Raw genomic sequence first — 9,553 nt, 5'->3', positions numbered from 1 at the left:
GTGATCCCAGAGTCCCAGGATCGAGTCCCAGGATCGAGTCCCAAGTTGGGCTCCTTGTGTGGAGCCTGCTTTTCCCTCTGACTGTGTCACTGTGTCTCTGCCTCTTTCTCTCTCTCTCTCTCTCTCGTGAATAAATAATAAAATCTTAAAAAAAAATAGAGCACACAAACTGTTTCAGTGGTCCATCTGGAAACCACATTGATCCCACATCAGATGCCTACCATGCTGCCTAAGTTTGAGCCCAAGGAGATCACAGTCGTGTACTTGAGGTGCACCAGTGGCAAAGTCAAAGTTGGTGCCACATCTGCCTTGACCTCAAAGATGGGCCCAGTAGGGCTGTCTCCAAAAAAGTTGGTGATGACATTGCCCAGGCAACCAGTGATTGGAAGGGTCTGAGGCTGACGGTGAAACTGACTATTCAGAACAGACAGACCTGGATTGAAATGGGACCGTCTGCCTCTGCCCTGCTTAGCAAAGCCCTCACAGACCTGCCAAGAGACAGAAAGGAAAACGTTAAGCACAGTGGAAATATCACTTTTGCTGAGGTTGTCAATATTGCCTGAGAGATACAGCAGCAATCTTTTGTCAGAGAACTCTCTGGAACCGTTGAAGAGATTGTGGGGACTGCCCAGTCTGTGGGCTGCAGTGTTGATGCCGCCACCCTCATAACATCACAGATGACATCAATAGTGGTGCCGTGGAATGCCCTGCTAATTAAGAAAATATTTCAATGAAGGACCATTTGACAAAAAAATAATAGTAATAAGAGAGCGCACAAATGCTGGAATCCTTGCTCAGTCAGTCAAGTGGTATATAAATTTTTTTTGCCGCTATAACAAATTAACACAAATTTAGTGACAAAGCAGAACTAATTTGTTATTCTTTTTAAAAATTGTATTTATTTATGAGAGAGAGAGAGCACGAGGAAGGGGGAAGGGGGTGGGTAGAGAGAGAAGCAGAGTCTGTGCCAAGCAGGACCCTGGGATCATGACCTGAGCCAAAGGCAGACGTTTAACTGACTGAGCCGCCCAGGCGCCACTAAACAGTACTAATTTGTTATCTTAGAGTTCACTGGGATATAGCCAAGTGTTCAAAGGGCTAGTTCCGTCTGGAGGCTACAGGGGAGAATCCATTTCCTTGCCTTGTCAGCTGTTCCAGGCAGTCTACATTCCTTGCCTCCTGGCCTCTTCTCCACATCACTTCAACCCTTTGATTCCATGGCCACATTTCCTACTACCGGCTCTGCTCCTCCTGCTTCTTATAAGAATTTGGGATTACATGGGGCCCAAGTGCATAATCCAGGATAGTTTCTCCATCTTAAGTGTTTCATCACTTCTTCAGTCCCTTTTGCCATAGAAAGTAACTTTCACAGTTTTGGGGATTTGGATATGGACATATTGGGGCGGGGTGGGAAGAGCTTATTCAGTCTCCCACAGGTGGTAAGACAGTTCTGCTGTGCCTCCTCAGGCAACGGGGCTTACTATCAGGTTACATGGAGAAAGGAAAGAATGGGAAGTCAAGAAAACTAACTGGCATTTGGGATACAACACAGATACCTGGTTATTTCTCTGGCCTCTCAGCAGGTGCCTTTTGCTCCAGCCTCTAGATTTCCACATTTATCCTGACTGTTTCTACCTCCTCTTTTTTCTGATTACCTTAGTATCTCCGGCAGTCAGACTGAGTCAGCGAGGCCCACCCTGCAGAAGGCTCTCCTTTTCTGCCAAGCTCTTGTATCAGGACATTTAATTGGCTGCTCTCTAGCCTATAGAGGACAGCTCTGGTTTTTTGTTTGTTTGTTTGTTTTTTTAAAGATTTTATTTATTTATTCATGAGAGAGAGAGTGAGAGCAAGAGCGAGAGAGAGCAAGAGAGAGAGAGAGAGGGGGGCAGAGACACAGGCAGAGGGAGGAGCAGGCTCCATGCAGGGAGCCCGATGTGGGACTCGATCCTGGGACTCCAGTATCATGCCCTGGGCCGAAGGCAGGAGCCAAATCACTGAGCCACCCAGGGATCCCCTAGAGGACAGCTTTTGAATCCAGAGCCAGTCCAATCAGCTTTGGGCAGGGAAGCATGGACGGGGGACACAAAACATGGCCCCTAGTGCATAGGAACCACAGACATTTTTCTGAAAGGGGCTGAGAGCTTTCAGAGATTTTTCAGACTTCTATCCAAAAACAATGTCAGGGATCCCTGGGTGGCGCAGCGGTTTGGCGCCTGCCTTTGGCCCAGGGCGCGATCCTGGAGACCTGGGATCAAATCCCATGTCAGGCTCCCAGTGCATGGAGCCTGCTTCTCCCTCTGCCTGTGTCTCTGCCTCTCTCTCTCTCTCTCTGTGTGTGACTATCATAAATAAATAAAATAATTTTAAAACAAAACAATGTCAGTGACAGAATTGGGGCAAAATTTTTTTGCTTTCTGATTATAAAAATGGATACGTTTACAGGTGCTTATTACCAATAGGTTTTCTTTTTTCCTTTTCTTTTTTTAAGATTTAATTTTTTTATTTGAGGGATCCCTGGGTGGCTCAGTGGTTGAGCATCTGCCTTTGACTCAGGGCAGGAGTTCTGGATCCTGGAGTTCTGGGATCGATTCCCGTATCAGGTTCCCTGCATGGAGCCTGCTTCTCCCTCTGCCTGTGTCTCTGCCTCTTCTCTGTGTTTCTCATGAATAAATGAATCAAATCTCTTTTTAAAATTATTTATTTAAGAGAGAGAGAGAGAGCATGAGCAGGGAGGGGGCAGAGAAAAGCAGACTCCCCACCCCGGCAGGGAGCCCAATGCAGGGCTCAATCCCAGGACCCCAGGATAGTGGCCTGAGCCGAAGGCAGATGCTTAACTGACTGAGCCACCCAGGCACCCCTACCCATAGGTTTTAGTTACCATTTACAGAGGACTCTTAAGGGAAAAGAAATTGTAAAGTGTCCAAAAACAAATAAAGGAGGAATGCTTCAGGAAGTTATGGGCTTGTTATGATGGCGTGCAATCTAATCATAGACACTAAGTATAAGAAAGGATATGCAAATCACTCAAGGGAAGTCTTCAAGGTCAAAGTCCTTTGTGATATTCCAAATTGTATCAAGTAACACACTGGAATTCCCAAACCTTGAGCCATCAGAGAAAAATAGCCCATGTAGCTTCCAGGACACTGAGTTTAATTCAGAAACTGATACATGTTTACTCCCTTTCATAGAGAGAGGAGATCTAAGGAAATGAGAAAAGTCTTCTGTAGTGTAGCACAGACACAAACTGACTTCTCTTTAACGGAGGCAAGGAGCCTGTTAAACTGTATATACTTGGATTATGTCAGATAATGATAGGTTCAGCCACTGGATTAGTCATATCATGAATTTCATAATCACTGTGTAATTGACACAGACCTTCAAACAGTCCTTTCTCCCTGGAAGCTGGTTTACTGCTGGAATTAAATGAACTGTCACTCTCTGGGGAAAATGGAACCAACTTTTCATTTGGCTCACCTTGGCTGTGAGGAGGAGCTTTCTAGGATTTAGCGCTCTTCCTCCCCAAGCTGTCCAAGTGAGACAAGCAGATCATCCTTAAAGATACAAAGTTTCTCTTTCCAAATGGGAGCCCACAGAGGTAAGGGGGAAAGTATTTAATGCCCAGACTGCTAAGAGAGGTAATTAACTATGCTGTGTGTGCATTTCCATTGCATAAATACTAGCATTTAATTAAACTTTCATGCCTCTTTTTTTAAAAACTTTTCTTTTTTTTTTCTTAAAGATTTTATTTACTCATTCATGAGAGACACACAGAGAGGCAGAGACACAGGCAGAGGGAGAAGCAGGCTCCATGCAGGGCGCTGGACATAGGACTCCATCCTGGGTCTCCAGAATCACACCCTGGGCTGAAGGCAGCGCTAAACTGCTGAGCCACCCGGGCTGCCCAGACTTTCATGCCTCTTAGGCACACCTACTCTAGTTTGCACCCTGGGGCCAAAAGGACCATTCAAATCCCAGCCTGGCCACTTACGAGAGCAGTGTGACCTTTTGGCAGATGGGACCAACAGTGGTGCATGTTCCATAGGAATCTTGCGGTGATTAAAAGCAGGTAAAATGTGTATTGTAGTCTGTGTGTGTGAGCATTAGCTCTCATTATTGAGAGCTCCCTCAGTCCATGAGGGCTTACTTTTTTTTTTTTTTTTCATGAGGGCTTACTAAAAAAGTTCTCAAAGCCCATCTACATTTGTTACTCATTGTCCACTCTTTCCCCTGGGAACTTCTGAGTCCTGTCCAGGGTCATGTCTCACTCCTCACCACCCAGCGATTTCTCCCTACTTTGAAACTCAGCTCTGGAATCTGCGAGTGCTTATTTGGGCTCTCCAACCACCCAGTAGCAATTTCTAACATTTAAACATAAATCGGGGCATTGCCTGAAGCACTCTGTTTGGCTTTTGAGGACTTCTCCTCCCCTATCCTAAGCAACTTTCTATGATTTAAGATCCTCCTCTCTTTGCCTCCAATTCCTCATTCCTGATCTTCTCATTCCCTATCTAGGCCAAAGTCTAGATTAGAGAGGAAATTTCCATCAAGTTTAGAAAATGTGACATGTGGTCAGCTTGGGGGAAGAAGATGGGGAAAGAATCCTGCCTGTTCCTTTGTTTTTTCTCCCATGTAAATTCACAACTTTGTAAATTACTCCCTACCCTTATTCAGTTTCTCAACCTTCTTTTAACTCCCATTGAACAATACAACTATTTCCTTCTACACCCCACCCCCCAGCTTACTCCACATTTCAACATGACTGGAACAACCCGTGACAGGATTCTGGCCAGGTGAGTGAGGGGGAATGTGATGTATACCCCTTCCAAGCCCCAAAATGCTTTACATAACCATCCACACTCTTTCCTTCCTGGTTGAGCACCTGGCTTCTTCCTTTTTTTTTTTTTTTTTTTAAGATTTTATTTATTTGAGAGAGAGTACAAGAGGGGAGAAGGGCAGAGGGAAAGGGAGAAGAAGAAGAAGACTCCCTGTTTAGTGCAGGGCTCCATCCGACCTCAAGATAATGACCTGAGCCTAAGTCAGACACTTAACCAACTGAGCCACCCAGACAGGCACTTCCTTCATTGGGCACTTATATAGCACTTGTATAGAAAAGATCTAAGGGAGAATTTCAAGGAGGCCTTGTGGTGGGGGGGGGGGGGGGTTGGTTATGGAGCTACAAGTTAGAAGGAGCCTGGATCCCTAAGTCACTGCTTGGAAGAGACCACCCAGGACAGCTGCCTAACCCACTGAGAGGTGAGGGAGAAATGAATCTTTGTTGTGTCGAGCTACAGAGATTTGGAAGTCCTGTGCTAGAAGCTGCTAGTGTTCATTAACCTTATTAACACATTTTAAAAGTTCCTAAAGTATAATAAGGGCTTAATAAATGCTAGTTTTTATTAATTGGGTAATCAGCTAATATTTATTGACTATTACAGGTATTAGCTCATATAATTCTCACAACATCTTAGGAGGTGGGTTCTTGTCCCCTCACTCCTTTGGGCTTTTATCTACATTCTTTGCTCTGCCTGACCTGCTCTTCCTCCCTTCTTCACACAGTCAACCACTACTCATCCTTAAGATCACAGCTCAAATGTGGTCTTACTCACAAAAACCTTCCCTAACTCCCTAGACTGAGTCAGTGCCCCCAATACATGATCTCATAGACTCCGAAATTTTTCCTACAGGGTATTTATCACAATTTTTCATTGCATGACTATTTATGTAATTCTTTGGTGAATGTCTTTTTTCCCCACCATAGAGGAAGCACCATCCTACTTGATTGACAGTTGTATTCCTTATCCCCAGCTCAGTGTCTGGCACACAGTACGAGCTCAAAAAATACTTGAGTTGTACATTATCTGCACAGGGTAGGTTTCATAGGCTGTCTTCCTCTTAGTGGGGTCAAATATCAGTGTTGAGTCTGGTCTTCATCTTTGTAAGTTTAGAAACTTAATTTTTGGGCAGCCCCAAAAATGGCCTAGCGGTTTAGCACTGCCTTCTGACCAGGGTGTGATCCTGGAGACCTAGGATGGAGTCCCACATCAGGCTCCCTGCATGGAGCCTATTTCTCCCTCTGCCTGTGTCTTTGCCTCTCCACCACCTCTCTCATGAATGAATAAATACATTAAAAAAGCAAACAAACAAAACAACAACAACAGAAAAAAGGAAAAAACACACTTATAGGGTATCTACTTCCTGGCCTAAAAGTCCCTAGAGAAGTAAACTAGTTAATACTCAGAAGCCCATCTGAAAGAGAAAGGAAGAAAGAAAGATGATTTTGAGAGGAATTGACTTCTTTTAGGCTCCTTGCTAGATCCTGCTCTCTTAATGGTGTTTTTTCTTTTTTTTTTTTTAATTTAATTTTATTTATTTATGATAGGCACACAGTGAGAGAGAGAGAGAGAGGCAGAGACATAGGCAGAGGGAGAAGCAGTCTCCATGCACCGGGAGCCCGATGTGGGATTCGATCCCGGGTCTCCAGGATCGCGCCCTGGGCCAAAGGCAGGCGCCAAACCGCTGCGCCACCCAGGGATCCCTGTTTTTTCTTTTTTTTTTTTCCAGCTAGAGCTTTTTTTCCTCCATTAGATCCCATTGAAGCCATGGCACAAAATAGGAGCTCAACAAATATCTGAATATATATCTGTGTATCTTGTTGGTTAAATGACTAATAAATGTACTTATGCTTTGGCTCCCTATTTTCTAGACTCCCATGTACATGATTACCTTTTGTTTTGACTTTACCTGCCCCTGTATCTGTATCATGGATATTTGGGAAGAACAAGTGACTGTGAGCCAGACCCACAAGACTACAAATTCCTTGAAGTTATGAATCATCATCATCAAAACTTTAAAAAATAAAGAAGCATTATCATCAGCATCATGGCCAACATTTATCATGTGCTTTTCCATACCAGGCATGATGCTGAGCTCTTCACTCTATTATTTAATTTAATCCTCATAACAGTGTTATAAGTAGCATCCTCATTTCATAGATGAGAAAATGATGCCCAGAGAGGACAAGGAACATGTGGAAAATGACCCAGCTAGTAAATGGTAGAGTCAAGATTTGAATGCAAGCCTGCTTCACTGCAGAACCTGTATTGTCATGTGCCATGTGCAGTGCATCCTGTACTGTGGTCATCTTGATGTCCCTACAACACTTGGAATTGGACTTGGAATTGAGCATTTCAAACGTGTGCATAGTCAATTCTTCGTCATGAGTAGCAGAAAACAATTCCAGTTATCATAAACAGAAAAGAGATTAACAATGCTACCAAAAATTTATAATTTATAAGATATTTATAAGAAGCTAGACAACTGGGGATGCCTGGGTGGCTCAGCGGTTTGGCGCCTGACTTCCACTGGGGGCATGATCCCATAATCCCAGGACTGAGCCCCATATCAGGCTCCCTGCATGGAGCCTGCTTCTCCCTCTGCCTGTGTCTCTGCCTCTCTCTCTCTGTGTGCCTCTTCTGAATGAATAAACAAATAAATAATCTTTTTTTAAAAAAAAGAAGAAGAAGAAGCTAGAGAACCAGACAAAAATTAAGATGGAGGCTGTCTGGGTGGTGCAGTCCGTTAAGTGGGGAACTCTTGGTTTTGGCATGGGTCATGGTCCGAGTGTCGTGAGATCCAGCCCCACGTCAGGCTCTGTGCTCAGCGTGAAGTCTGCTTAGGACTCTTTTTCCCTCTTCCTCTGCCCCCTTTCCTCCCCTCTCTCTTACTCTCTCTCTCTCAAATATATATATTTTATATATATTTTTTAGGTAAGATAGGGGCAGGAACCCAAGGAACAGAATACCAGATGATCATCTTTCAGCAGGAACAATCCAACCAATGATGATGCCTCAGCCAAATCATTCCAATGCACATGGATCCTCACTTTTCATTCATCCATACTTCATTTATTCACAACTTAAAACCCAGGATAAGAGTGTCTTAATTGAAAAACCAGAATCATTTGCCCTTGTCCTAACTAAGAGTGCATTTGGGAAGAGGTTTGTCTCTAGACCTTTCTATTTCCCTAGCGGGAGGTGAGACTGGCTTTGACTCACCCAGTGGGAAGTTACCCTAAATAGAGCTTTGGATGCTAGGCAGTCACAAACATTGACTGTCCTCTGTACCATGGGTGGAATTAATTCAGGCCTGTAACAATGACTGAATCACAATTAATGTTATATTTTAGTCCCCTTGCTGAAACCCCAGAAACAAGTTACCATTTAGCATAATTTCTACACATGATTAATTTCACTTTGGTTTTAGGTGACATTTAATGATATGAGGATGCTCCCTAACCAGGAGCCTACAGCCTCATGCCTTTGATTAAAAGACCCCATTCATGTAACCACATCAGATCCAGGTTGTGGAGAACCATCCCCCTGAGTGAAGGGTCCAGATCCAGTTGTAAAGAGTTGTCTTTTTTTTTTTTTTTTTAATAATTTTTAAGAAAGGGACATCTGGGTGGCTCAGTGGCTGAGAATTAGCCTTTGGCTTAGGACGTGATCCCGGGATCAGGATCGAGTCCCACATCGGGTTCACTGCGAGGAGCCTGCTTCTCCCTCTGTCTGTGCCTCTGCCTCTCTCTGTGTGTGTCTCTCATGAATAAATAAAATCTTTAGAAAAAAAAATTTTAAGAGAGAGAGTGGGGGAAAGGCAGAGGGAGAGGGAGAGAGAGAATATCTTTTTTTTTTTTTTAAAGATTTCTCTCTCTTTTTTTAAAAAGATTTTATTTATTTATTCATGAGACACACATACAGAGAGAGAGAGACAGACAGAGAGACACAGGCAGAGGGAGAAGCAGGCTCCATGCACCGGGAGCCCGACGTGGGACTTGCTCCAGGATCTCCAGGATTGCGCCCTGGGCCAAAGGCAGGTGCGAAACCGCTGCGCCACCCAGGAGAATATCTTTTTTTTTTTTTTAATTTATTTGGGGATCCCTGGGTGGCTCAGTGGTTTCGCGCCTGCCTTTGGCCCAAGGCGCGATCCTGGAGTCCCAGGATTGAGTCCTGCATCGGGCTCCCGGTGTGGAGCCTGCTTCTCCCTCTGCCTGTGTCGCTGCCCGCCCCCCCCCCCCCCCCCCCGTCTATCATAAATAAACAAATCTTAAAAATAAAAATAAAAATAATTTATTTTAGAGAGAGAAAGAGCAGGAGTGGGGGGGGGGGGCAGAGGGAGAGGGAGAAAGAATCTCAAGCAGACTCCCGAAGTGGGGTTTAATCTCGCAACTCTGAAATAATGACCTGGGCAGAAATCAAGAGTTGGCTGCTTGGGATGCCTGGGTGGCTCAGTGGTTGGGCAGCTGCCTTCAGCTCAGGTCATGATCCCGGGATCTGGTATCGAGTCCCACATCAGGCTCCTGTGAAGAGCCTGCTTCTCCCTCTGCCTGTGTCTCTGCCTCTGTGTGTGTGTGGGCCTCATGAATAAATAAATAAATCTTAAAAAAAAAAGAATGGTTGGCTGCTTAACTGACTGAACCCCAGGTGAGCCACTCAGGCGCCCTGGGAGAGAGAGAATTTTTTTTTTTTTTAAGTTTTATTTATGTATTCATGAGAGA

General features: G+C 44.5%; 1 pseudogene; it reads left to right on the top strand.

The window, feature by feature from the left end:
* Positions 1 to 222: 222 nt before the first annotated feature.
* LOC121473955 lies at positions 223 to 718 on the top strand (annotated as a pseudogene).
* Positions 719 to 9,553: the final 8,835 nt, after the last annotated feature.

The sequence above is a fragment of the Vulpes lagopus genome, chromosome 12 (genome assembly GCF_018345385.1).
Source record: "Vulpes lagopus strain Blue_001 chromosome 12, ASM1834538v1, whole genome shotgun sequence".
NCBI classification, from domain to species: Eukaryota; Metazoa; Chordata; class Mammalia; order Carnivora; family Canidae; genus Vulpes; species Vulpes lagopus.
Note: the sequence above shows the minus strand (reverse complement) of the source record. Positions and strands in the feature narration are given on the sequence as shown.